Below are 13098 nucleotides of genomic sequence, written 5' to 3'. Positions count from 1 at the left end.
TTGACAGTTTTTTCTGTATATCAATTACACAATTTAAAATCGTACTGAAAATTTTCAATACCGTCAAACCTGTCACTCAATAATATAAATAATACATATTCGCATTTAACGCAAATTATTCGGTTCCGGCGACTTTTAATATATTTTTCAGACTCGCACTTATAAGCACACGGCCAGAGGCAGTAGCGCAAATAGTGGTGAGGTTGGTCGGGGCGACTTTATTCACTCGATGACATCTTATGCTCAAACATTACACGAGCGATACACACAGTAAAACACATTATTTTCTCCTGTGACTTTCTGCTATGCAGTATGTGGGGTAAAAAAGGTACTTTCGGATTTATACACATATTATGCTTATACCTATATACTTTAAAATATATATATAATCAGGGGACTGCTACCACCGCTAATAATTTTGTTTATTCGGGCCACTGAATATTATACAATATATAATATTAATAACACACACGACCGCAACAAACATCGATCAGCAGCTGACTAGAATCGTAAAAAAGTCACTCGGTGGTGGCGATGTATCCATATTATATATAATATGTATATCATCATGTATATATATATATATATATGAATGTCAGGACGTCGCGGGTTGTTGCTCCGAGTATACGATAAATGGCGAGTCTAACAAAAACGCTTTTTCCGCCACTTTGTGTTATTAGGTATATATATATTTTTTCCTTTTCCTCCTCCTCGTCCTGGCTCCGTCATCACCGCAGCAGCCCTACACGACCATGCCCCCACGGCCGTTACGGGAAAATCGTATTTCTGCAGCACAACGCACACCAGCACAATGGCCCCAAAAGCCCAAATTCGTCTCGGTGCCAGTCGTATCGACGCCGCTGCCGCCGCAGCGTTCGCCGGGACAGATGTACGCGCGTCCGCCGGGAACGTCGCGCGGCGGCGGCGTCGTTGACGGCGAGGGGAGACCTGCTGCAACACCCGGCGACCATTATTACGACTATTATTGGTAATCTCTGAATAGTGTACATATATATATATATATATTTTATTAGTGGTTCGTATTATTATCGTACTTACATTATAATATGTATAGGTATATGTGCATTGTATGTACTATATTGTGTATTGTGTGCGTGTATACCTATATGTACATAATTTATTTATATTATGTAGATATTAGGTACCTACTATATAAATGAATACATTTCGAGATGCAGGTATAATATATAATGTAATAGTCAGTCGGTAAAAGCGTGCACTGGAAAAAAGCTTGCGCTTGAAAAACAAATAGGAGTGGAAATGTACCATCTCGTATTATATTATATAAAATCCGGTGAAAATAAATGCTTTACCTAGTATATAATATTGCAAGCTTAAAATATCAGTCATGATGTGTCAAAAAATTTAAAATTTCAAGAAATTAGTATTGTTTTAATAAGTAATGATACCTATCTATATAATAATTTACATTTTGCATAAATAATAGTAATTTTTAAAAAAGTATGCAAAATTGTATATGTTTTTGTATCGTTTCAAGATTAAAAATGGTTTTTGGTTAATTTTATTTAAATATTTGAATACTTAATTTATTCAAATTTTATTTGGCTAAGCATTCTTTGCAATAATAAAATATGCAATAAAAACCGAGTTGTCCTTACAACATGGATTTTTAGCAAAAATAGAAACAATTTAAAATAAGACACAAATTCTTAAGTTCTCGTCAATACATATTATAGATTCCTGCAGGACCCCGTGTGGAGTACCTACGTTGTTGTGTTTCATAGTTCTTTCAACCAGCTGTATTCGACTTACTGATAGAGTAAGTATCATATCAGTGGTCGTGTCATAGGTTCTACTTTTCATGTAATATCAGGTGGGGCCACGGACCCAATACAAATTGTAGCTCTATAGTTACGCCACTGTTTACCACGTTTTACCTACACCACCATTATTAGACTCGAAGTGTATGTTAATGTATGTATGTTAATTTGTATCGATGAGAAAATATACTGCAAGCTCGATTTTGGTACATACATTTTTATGATTTTCAAATTCTTGTTTCGCTCGTTAGTCGTTACAGTGTCATAATATTATGTATCATAGGCTTTATGTCGCTCGATTTGAAAGTATAATATACTGGTTATAACTGTAAAAAATCATAATGTAATATATAATTCCGAGGAAAAATTACTACAATTTTATTTTTATTTTCTGGTTCACGCGACTGGAGGTGTTTCGTGGAATTAAATTATTTTTATAGCTTTTGAGTATAAAAAATAAAGTTGTGCTATTAAAAAGAAAAGAGTGTATTGTATATAATATATTATATACTTATACAAATTGTTACAGCGTTTGAAAACAAAGACGACTTGTAATCTTTGAAGTATCATATTTTAAAATAAAAAAACCTACATACATTTTCAATGTGCTATTATACATTGTATACTCGTATAACTAAGCCGCAGTTTGTAAATTATATTACATTAAAATACTAACGAATTTGACATATTTTATGCGATAATTAATATGAGCGTGTAGTTATAAAAAAATATATACATGGATTCTTCTTACTTTTATTATGTGTATATTAAGCATCAAATACTGTCCACGATTATTACGAAAAAACCGGGATAACTACATTTCGTCGTAAACAAAACGAAAACAATTTGTGAAATTAATAAAAACACATAGGTTAGGTTATAAACAAATCAATATGTATCTGCATATTTTATGTAATAATGTGTCGATGGTGATATGGCGTTAAAATATAATATGTATATTGTGGCGACATTATATTTATGTAGCATAATAATAATATATAATATATTGCATAATAAGAAGACAGAGATGGCTGTAAAACAATCAAACGGAAATTTGTAACAATTTTATGTCGTTAATCATTATGTCTATACTATATTATAGGTATGTTTACTATACGTATATAATAATTAATATTGTATATGAGGAGTACTTAACGTTCCCCGCTGAATTATATGCTATGGTAACAATATTTTGTAATTTACATTCATGTGGATTCCTGCAATCCCATCAGATATCCAAAAAATATCATTAAAACTATAAAAATATGAACACCGAGAAAAATAATTAATTTAACGGCTTACAACACGAGGGACCAAGAAGTGCATCCAAAGCAAAACAATTGTAGTAAAAGAATATAACCAATAAAATTGGAATAATTTAAGTAAATCTACCTCTCTCTAACAAACTCAGAAACGTAAGGCTCGACGTTTAAAAATGGAGATATCACTCGGTAGACATAAAATAGGATAGACAATAATATTATAACACTCGAGTGAAAATATGTTATGACAAAATTATCGTTCAACTCAGAATATGGTACAGAGATGTTACAACCAATCGAACTTTATACCTATATAGTGGATATCCGATAATCTAAATTTGTATAAAACTCGAGCACATACGTTTTCAACAATCCACACACCCCATGTTTGCGTTAGGACACGCACTCGGTGAAAAAACTCCAAAGCAATATATATTTTACACGTGCCTATAACATAATGTATAATAAAATAAACATAAGCCAAACGTTTGTGCAAACTTTAAAAATTAGATTTATTATATACGTCCTATACAGTATAACTTGTATTTAACTTTAAACAATGCAGTGTATAATAAAATGTCCTTATAATGTTAAAGATTAAAAAAAATATATTCACTCGAGACGTGTTAGAGTAGTGTTTGCGTGAATAATATATTGTTTGTATTATATTTGCTTCAAAACATCACTATAAAATGTTTCACATACGATTATTAAGTGTTGGCATTTATACATATATATTGAGTGCTAATACATATGTCGATGGGACCGGTGTGGGTTCGTGCAAGTCGGATTTCACACGGATTCGGTATAGGCAAGTACCGCGTTTCGGTATATATACGGTCGATTTGCAGCACCCAACCGTTACATCGCGGATATCAGTCCGGCGTGTCATTTTATCTAACCGCTTTTTAGACACGCGGTAAATAAACGTGCCGGATCGAAATACGATTTAAACGCACACGTAACACGCGCCCGCTTGAAATCTCAATTATTGTATCAACACCATTAGCTGATACTGCTCCACCATCTTCGAGCATGTCGAAAACCTCGGCGAATATATTATACAATATTTTAATCATAATAACATAATAACCTAACCGTACTACTACTATAACTAGCAAATAATAATGAGATGTGCCATCCATATTTTACTATAAAATACCTCATTTTTAATAATAATGCTGCAGATAAATACTGTTGTATAGGTAGGTATCATGGTTGATCATGATCAATTAATGCATTAATTAACAATGCTAATCGAATAATTCGAATTTTTACAGAATATATAGTCTGAAAATGAGACCTTTTTTTGTATAAAGTTTTTTTTTTGTTATTCGACATAATAATAAATAATAATATTGCATCTGTATATTTAGTACTATGTACCTATATTATGTATCAACGCGTATAAAATTCAATAATCACCTACGTATATGGCCTATAATGTCCATCAAGTCCAAATATCTAAAATCTAAATAAAAATATACCTACCTATATCTAGTTTATTCTTAGAAAATGGCATATGACGTTCTTATTTGAGTCATTGTTGAATTCTAATGTCGACGGGCAAACATTTTTTTGTAATATATATCATATCCACCTATAACGTACCATCGTACATGACGTGGCGAACGGCTGCAGAAACAACTGATAAAATAATAATATGCGAATGGCAGTACCTATATCTAAGCTCATTTATACTTGACTATTATTTCAGTATAGCAATAATTATGTGAATCATAATTTTTCAGCTTTTGAATAAATTAAAGATCATAGTATTGAAATAATGTGTAACTTGTACAGACTTTTCAACTTGTAAAGATTTAAAAACCCAATAAAATAGCCATATCTCTTTTTATAAAAACAATTGAAAGTCTTTAAGTTTAATGTAATATGTAACTATGCTTTTATATTTAATTATATTTCTTTTTAAACAACTGATACTTCCACATATGTGGAAACGTAAAATTACTAACCTCTAATAATTATTTCATAATAATATGATTGAGTAAGCCAAGCTATACTAACTTTAACTATGCACACGCAGTCGATATATTATATTATAATATGCCTATACCATCTACGACATACGTTAGCAAAATAAACATAAAACATCATAATATATTTGTTGTAATACATTTCTACATAAGTACTGCATATACGCGTCTTGTACATGTGATATATACGTATGTATTATAATATATAATATGCAATGTAGTTATTGACCTAGTCTCAGGTTTATAGGACTATTATAGGTACATATTGACCTAGTCTCAGGTTTATAAGACTATTATAGGTACACATTGAACACTGCAAATTGTCAAAGCCGCAATGCCAGCTTAAATTATTATTATTATTGAGATATTTTCTCCGTGATTTATTTACACCACGGGGCGACGCGTCGAACGTATATTCGATTTTATTTTACCCTTTTCTTTACACACAATATATAATGTATACCTATATAATATATCATAATATATTATATTATGAGAATAGCATGCTAGGCGTTCGCATTGTCCGCCATATGAATGGGGGAGGGGGGAAAAACGCCGTACACCCCATTTACCCCTATAAACGATACACACACACACATTTATTCTATATAATATCGTATTATACATGTGCGCTCTATACATAGTGTTGTTTCGCGAGAAAACGGGGTCAACGGGGGAGCCATTTTGTCGGGCGCGGAGACCATTTATTTTGGGGCCTATGCACATATACAATCCGTAGCCAATCCTATGATTAATATTTGTTCGACTAAACAAAGACGCGTTCGCACACACACACACACACACACACACACACACACACACACACACCCGTGCAAACGTGCGCGCGCACGCACACGCATAGACGTATTAAATATTATAAATATATATATAAATTGGTCCGCGGCACTGATATAAAATATATATTATATACCTAAATATATATGTGTGTATACACGCATCGTCGTTCGTCGATGGAGTCAAGTATCCACGAATTCGGTGTTGTGGAAAAATAATAATTAAGGAGGGGATTCACGTTTTCGAAACGCCTTTTTAGTAAATGATTGATGACGTAAATATACACTATTACTATTATTTTTATTATAGTATGCGTTCTATATAGTATAATGAACCGTGCCCGCGCCTATTATACATATTATTATTATATGGGATCTCCCTCCTCGTCATTTACGAGTCCGTTGTTTGATTTGTAACAATTTTATTGATTTTATTTAGAATATTCACACATCTAGTTATAACTACCGCTGCTTCGCGCGCTAACGAGAATATATAGGGTGGTGATGGCTGCGAATTCAACGACATTTCATTGGCAGACCGGTCGCGGCGGTGCAACGATGATATATTGTTGTATCCGAGTATATAATTAATATTCTATTTATATAGGTAGGTACGTCACATTATCGATATCGCGGCCCTAAATATACGTAGGTATAATACATAATTGTACGTAGTTACGCGTAGGTACGTGTCTTATATATTATATTATAGTCATTTGACAATATATTTATCTCCCTACATAACTCGCACAATAATAATAGTACGAAATCTATATAATATATTAGGTATAGATTTTATATTACGAGTACAATTTTTTTTTTTCATTTTGACATGGCGTTATTATTTTCTTGTAACGTTTTTCCACGAAAATAGCACAAAAACCAAATCGACATTGAATTTCTTAAGGGAACTCTGAACCCTACGTATATATATCTACAATAAGGCAAAGTTAACATCGAAACAAGGAATGTTCTAAAATTCCTAAGGGATACAGAACTTCTCAAAAAAATTTAATAAAAATTAAATCCAAATAATATATACTATAAGTTTAATGCACAATGTATTGCTATCAATTTTATATACAACTCCTCTCCATTTATTGTATTATTTATATTACTTAGTTATTACGTATAAGTGTATATTTAATGTAACAACCTTTTTAATTATGTAATTTATTGTAGCCAATGGCCCATACTCGCCGAGGCATTTGTTTTCTAATAATAAAAAAAATAATGAGGCAAAGAACCAATTTAGTAACGATAACCTTAACATTACTCACAGTTGGCATATGACAAAACTTAAGGTTATAAACTTGTAAATATAACCTTACCTAACCTGTGTAAGAACATTATGAATGACGCCTCTTGGGTTTTTATTGATGTTTTAATTTTAAAGTGAGTTATAAACTATAATATTATACTATGTAAAATATGACAATTTTAAAATTATATGAAATCCTGGTGAGTTTGTGGAACGGCTGCTTATAGCTATGAAATGTTGACTATAACAATCACGCTATTATAGATTTTGCAGCGATATTACATAGGTACTGCCTAAATTATTTATATGTTCAAAAAAAATTAATTCAACAACCACATTTTAAGGTGTCCCTACTACTAATAATATTGTATAATAAATTACCCATGTCCTATACATAGTTACCGTTACATATAGGGCATTCTAAAACGATACACTTCCGATTTTTCTAAACACATCTCGAATCCGATGTTTGTATTGAACTAACTACCGCAACCATCTAAAATAGGGGATCTTGAGTGTTTTTTCACAGCTGCAAGCCGATAGAAATGATTTCATCTTCCATCGAGATTTGCAGACACCACCACATTGGTTCGACACAGAAATGGCAGTTGTAGATTTCTCCACGATGAGCTACCACAAAGATGGATCGGTCGACCTTAACGATGTTTGTGTCTGTGAATTTTTCTTAGGAGGTTCATGAAGTACTCTTTTTATTTACCACCCATTCCAAAAGATACCTGTTGATGATGCACGAGAAAAGTTACATTACAAAAAACATCAATTTGATAATGGTTGTTTGTGCTTATCAGGTTTGTGAATAATACATTTTATTGATTACATCATTTGTTATTTAAAAGTATTGTAGTAGTAAAAAATGTATAATTCGTAAATTATATATACAACGTATAGTATGTATTTATAATATACTACCTATAATAGGTACGGATATAAATACGTATTAATAGGTATATATAGGTACCTACTCTAACAAATTAAATCATTACAATTTTGTTCATGTCGTATAAAAACTATTATTAAAATTTATAATTATTCGACATTCTCTAAACTGTATAATTATATTGTTTATCGGATTTATTATAAGCCGGTAACAGACAAAAAACCTAGTTATGTATATTTCTAAACCGATATTTCTGAGTGATTACACTATAACTTTATAATATTCATGTTATTATATATTACTACAATCTCTTTAGAAGACGGTTTTAATATTTAATTATAATAATTATTATGACACGTGAATGTTCACGTATCCTCTTTCTCAACCGATAAAAAACACGACATTATAAAATATACAATCGTAACGAAAGGTGGGTCAGCACTCGGAGGACGATCAATTCGCATTAGCATCCTACACATATCGCATACTAAAGATTATAATTTTCCCCTTGGGTTAAGTGCGTAGTATATATACCTAGGTATATATCCTTATAATATTATATGTTTTGCATTGATTGTAGAGTATATTAATGTGTAATAAAATTACTAAAACACGTGTTTTCGTGATCGGATAAATGGTGTCGTTATTAGCGCAAAGTTGCGTATAATTATTAATTGGACAGACAAGAACCCACTATTACATTAATTATTATTATATACTAAAGCGTCACATTTAAAATAATTCAAAACGGAATATTTATTTTACAAATTTTGTTATTTAGGTGCTTATTATTACTATCTGAGAGGAGGGGGGAGGAATTATATATTCGTATAATTTAAAATATAGGAAGGTACTTTTTAAACACGTTGGATTAATCTCGATGAATAAATTCAATGATTGAGGACATTTGAACAATACAATTAGTAATTAAAAAATTATCCAAAAATGGGCATCGTGATTTGCATTTCAAAAAAATTATATTTTTTCAAAGAGTCTGCAAATGCAATTTTTTCCAGTACCTCTATAATTACCTCTTTTACACTTAACTGTACCTCTACTCATTTAACAGCTGCGTCGTAATGTATTTATTTATTTTACAACATATGCCGAATGGTAGTTAACAGTTAAGTAAGAATTAAGTAAGAATTAAAGTTCTGGCAGATGCACATTCGTGGGAGCTTCTATGTATATTACATAGTTCGGAATATGCATGAGGGCTCATCATAATATTAGCTATCACATATATAATATTATATGAAAACGACTTGATACCTGACCTTGTAATATTAGAGAAACAAAGAAGCCAGCATATGCCAATAGGTGGCAATGTCCAAAAAGTATCTACTGTGATAAGAATTATGTTAATTGATAATTGATGGGTTTTCTGTCGAATCTTAAATTAATTTCTGGTATCAATATTTAGTATTTTCACTAAATTTTAAATGTAAAAATGATCACCCTGTTGGAATATGAATTGGCAGCCAATTATTTCTCTAGTTTTATTGCATTAAATTCTATAAACGACGGCCTTATTTTTTACACCTATCTGTGGACTGTGATATTATCTACATGATGAATATATAGAACCTTAGGTACTGTATCTATATTCACATATAACATAATAACTAGACTAAACTTATAGCTTATACGTAATATGTACTATACTCTGCAGTATCCTAATTCTTAATGTTTAACTAGTTGAATATTTTTATTTAAATATTTGGGGAATAATATACTTATATACTTATAAATATCATTAAAACTGTGTGTTAAATTTTAAGATACTAATAATAATCGTATGATTTAACAATAGTACCCGCGATTTTTTTCAATGTATAAATAGTCAGGTCTTAAGCCCCCCCCCCAAATTGAACCAATTTGCGTTTATGAACTTCCATCACATCATTCACAGTTAAACACCCTCATTACCACAAGCCAACAAACATTTTTGAACTTTCCAAACTAATTAAGTGTAGCCAGGTTTTTAGGGTGTGTTTTAATTTCATATTTAAATATAATATTCAGGATACTTTACATACTGTCACTATCATAGTAGTCATTAATCGTCATATTAATAACAGCAAATATGAAACAGAACCATATGCGACAACGTAATATGTCGTAGAAATCTTAACCATGTTAAACATAGTTTTTAAAGGAATTATTCATTTTGGAAAACATTTTAAACAAAGCATCGTATCCTAGTATCCTACACATACTTCTTGATAAATAATTTTTAAAAATGTAGGAGTGTGGTACAAAATATTTGATTATTTAGTTTATATATACTCAGTCCGCCTGCGTCTTTCCCCGTTCACAAGTCAAGCACTGCATATTCCAGTACACGTGATCATAATAATATGGGTTATACTGCTTTGTTGTGACAATTGTTGTGTGTCGTGTAGCTATACGACGTTTCTCAGGAAAACCAATTATCATATCGTACCGCTGATGTTTGAACATCGAAAAATCGTAACCTAATCGACAAGGGGTATTGACAGTGCGGTATACATGTTATGGACGTGACGTGTGCTTAAGAAACACGTGAAACATGACCCGGCCGAAACGTTTCCATTTCGTCGAGGGGCTGCACCACGAAAAGGCACAAGGGTGACGCCCGCGATGACGTGATGCGTCCGTCATCGACGTTGTCCGGCGACGGCTTGGACAGATTTTTGACACTGACGATTAAATCCAATTCCGCTGCCCTCTGGTTGCACACAAGACACGATCACAAGCACATAATATAGGTCTCCTACTGTATACAATGCAATAATAATTGTCTCAATTGAGACGGTGGTCGACTCAGCGGGTATCTGACCACCAATAGGGTGTCAAAACAAATTTATAATTTTTCGCAGTACATTCGCCATTTATAATATACGTACACGGGTTTATTATAATATAATAGGTACGTCGGAAATCAGAATACCACGCTGCGGCGAAGGCGGCGGCAATGGGGTGGTTATTTTAACGCTGCACTGCAAACATAATATTATATCGTGGCTACACGACTTCACTTTATAACCGCACTCGATCTTATAATAATAATAAAATGATAATATTATATATATGAGGTATAATATAATAATATTATAATGTGCGTACCGTTATCGTACAATGGGGACGAGCGGGGCACTTTCTAATGCGTAAAATATTATGTAATGCCCATATGTGACGGGGATTATAGTAATAATATAATATAATAATAACAATATAATGACTGCGCGCGAGAGACATTTTTAGAGAAATTTTGAAAGGTCTAATATCAACAGTTTAATTTGAAGAAGACGGCACGCTGTGTACACGACTGCCGCACCGCGTGTGTAGAAATATTTTCACATTATAATATGTATATACAATAATAATATAATATAAGTCGCGCATATTGGCCGCTACCGTGTACGAAAATTCGCAGAGCACTTTCTCCGTCCACATGTATTATAAAGCAGTAGAGTCATATTTTATTATGTGAGTGTATAATATGCGTACAACATGCACACGTGGGGTTGTTGATTTCACCAGAATTGTCTGCAGCAGTTTTATTGCGGGTATGTTTGTACTCGGACCGGGGAAAGTGTTCCGACACGTTATGCCACAGCGATTTCGTGTGAGACCGAGAGCGTCTTATCGCCAATCGGTGTCTCCATCAATATTGGGGTGGGTGGGGTGGGAGCCAGGAGGTGATTTATGTAGTGGCACCGTATAAACACATATTATACACAAACGCATTATTATTATGCTATGTTATATATATATTATATATATATATATATATTATATATATATTGTATGCATTATATATGTATATATCAGCTGATCAAGTGCACTCCGTTGCCCGTTTAAAATACAAACTGGGTTAGAAATAGTGGTCGATCTGTAAATCGAAGGGAGTCCTGATATCTCCAAGAAAGATTTGAAACTCTCACGAAATCGGCTAAGTAGTTTTGGAATACCTATAAAAGCTACAAACATACATACGTTTAACTCCCATGTTTGTTCTAAGATATAATTTCTTTATCAAAAAAACATTAACGTAATGATTTAATATTTTTATTCATGTTTTTATCTCATTTCACCTAGTGACCAATGGTAACTATTTTTTGCTTTTATTACTATTAATGTATTATTATCCATACGCTGTAACCGATAACAACCATTTATAAGCAACCAATTCCATCGTAATTCTCAAAATCTTTTTCTTAAATGGTTCAATAACAAAAAATAAAGGGCGACATGACGAGTTAACTACCATGCTATATTTTAAGTTGAATCTAATCACACACATTGAGCATGATTATCCAAATCGGTTGAGTAGTTTTGGAGTGCATTGCACGTAAACTCTTTGTATGCGTGATTTTTATGTACTCGGATAGATAGGATTTATGTACAATTGGGTATCGTGAACTACGTAGTCGCACTGTTATGCCGAAAGAAGATTTGTACTCCGAATGCTGCAGGTTGAGCAGTACGACGCCATACATAAATTCGCAGACGAAAAACGCATTTTTTTCTGGTTGTGAAAAAAAGTAACCTTAAATTCACTTTTCGACAATATTATATAATATTAATAATAATAATGTATATTATATGATTGTACTTCCGGTAAGGTCGTAAGTACATTATACGAATTTTTATGTTCGCCCACACGCGCCGCTTTTGTCCGTCTCCCATATCATTGTGTGTCGCGACGCCCCGCAAATTATTTTTTACGATAATCCGCAATAATATATGTGTTATATAAGAAACCCCCGACAGAGACGTAACACCCAAATATTAGTATCTTATTAATGTAATAATACAAGAACACGCAACGAGGTCGGATAAAAAAAAACTAAACCATTTCCCGAGTGGGTATATATAGTGCACGCATATACCGGTAGCATGTTATTTATTTTTTTTATTGAGTCCTCTCGGAGTCACCGCATGCGACATAATATAGTCCTATGAATTGCGTAAATAAATTCCTTCAGTGCTCCTTTGTTCTCCTCGAGTCCGTAAATAGACAACCAGAACCCTTAAAACGACCATAATGCGGTTAAAAACTGTGGACCGTCCCGCTGTGCTAAGGAAAAAACGCAAAC

The sequence above is a fragment of the Myzus persicae genome, unplaced genomic scaffold, assembly GCF_001856785.1.
Source record: "Myzus persicae strain clone G006 unplaced genomic scaffold, MPER_G0061.0, whole genome shotgun sequence".
NCBI classification, from domain to species: Eukaryota; Metazoa; Arthropoda; class Insecta; order Hemiptera; family Aphididae; genus Myzus; species Myzus persicae.
This window is presented reverse-complemented; position numbering follows the sequence as displayed.